The sequence below is a fragment of the Anneissia japonica genome, unplaced genomic scaffold (assembly GCF_011630105.1).
Source record: "Anneissia japonica isolate Jap-2015-1 unplaced genomic scaffold, ASM1163010v1 scaffold116171_len1338_cov117, whole genome shotgun sequence".
Lineage (NCBI taxonomy): Eukaryota > Metazoa > Echinodermata > Crinoidea > Comatulida > Comatulidae > Anneissia > Anneissia japonica.
The window spans coordinates 1-1,338 of record NW_022689786.1 but is presented as its reverse complement, the minus strand read 5'-3'; the positions used below and the strand labels follow the sequence as shown (position 1 = coordinate 1,338).

Sequence of the window (1,338 nt, the reverse complement as noted above, 5' to 3'; positions counted from 1 at the left end):
ACAAACTATACATTATTATATTATATATTACTTAATTAATTTAAAAGTAAACAAGTTAGAAGTTTAAGTAATATAAACACCAGGTTATGTATACCAGGTGTACAATCCACTGATCCCCTTTCACTGGAAAATATTTACAACAAAATGAATAACAACTGTCTGTGTTTGCTTTTAGAATTTATAGGCTTTTGTTACTGATTGTGTCCATTTATTCATTATTATATTATATATTACTTAATTAATTTAAAAGTAAACAAGTTAGAAGTTTGAGTAATATAAACACCAGGTTATCTATTCCAGGTGTACAATCCACTGATCCCCTTTCACTGGAATATGTTTACAACAAAATGAATAACAACTGTCTGTGTTTGTTTTAGAATTTATAACCTTTTGTTACTGATTGTGTCCATTTATTCATATGCTAATTACTAAATTAGCGTATGCCAAAATTTCGTTAATGTTTTACAAAAATACATTGTTTACAATTGAGGTTTTTTTCTGTACATGAACATATATTTTAAGTTATATATAATATATAAATATTTATTTAAAATGTGTTAGGGTCAAATATTATATTGAATTAATAAACTTGAGCATTTCCAACACCGGTACTTTAGCAAACTGTTATTTTATATTAGTATCATTGGAATCATTTGTAGGGCATCGCTTCTCGGCCTTTTGGCTAAGATCATGTGTAGTATCTGTTCTTTTCAGCTTAATATCTGAAATGCTGCTCAGTGAGTAGCTTCTATATTAAACTGATTTTTGAAATTAGGCCATGGAGTAGGAGCTTGCTCCGTCCTGGCCACGGGTTGGCCTGGTATTGCAGTACCTCCAGGATCGGCCCATCCTCTTCACTGAGGGAAATATTAAAAGAAAAACAGAATCGACATAATACTAATTTCCATAATAATGATACTTGTCAAAAGTCTGCGTTCTTTTGTTTTAAACATTAAGCTACTGTTATAGATTCCAGAAGATGAACTACCAGTATCTGTTATACATTACTCATTTTATATTTTACTCATTATCAAGTTAAAAGTTTGAGTGATATAAAGACCAGGTTATCTATATAAGTTGTACAGTGCATTGAACCTTCCTTACTCGAATCTGTTTATAACAAAATGAAATGGTACTTATCTCGATGATGAAGAGTTTGCCTTTCTCGTTTTAAACACAAACTATACATTATTATATTATATATTACTTAATTAATTTAAAAGTAAACAAGTTAGAAGTTTGAGTAATATAAACACCAGGTTATCTATACCAAGTGTACAATCCACTGATCCCCTTTCACTGGAATATGTTTACAACAAAATGAATAACAACTGTCTG

The 1,338-nt window shown here is 29.6% G+C and overlaps 1 non-coding gene across 1 annotated transcript; it reads left to right on the top strand.

Moving 5' to 3' along the window:
* The first annotated feature begins 662 nt into the window (after positions 1-662).
* Positions 663-854, top strand: LOC117099840. Its single transcript, XR_004444023.1, has one exon. It is a non-coding gene; the product is annotated as a U2 spliceosomal RNA (small nuclear RNA).
* The last annotated feature ends 484 nt before the right edge of the window (positions 855-1,338 follow it).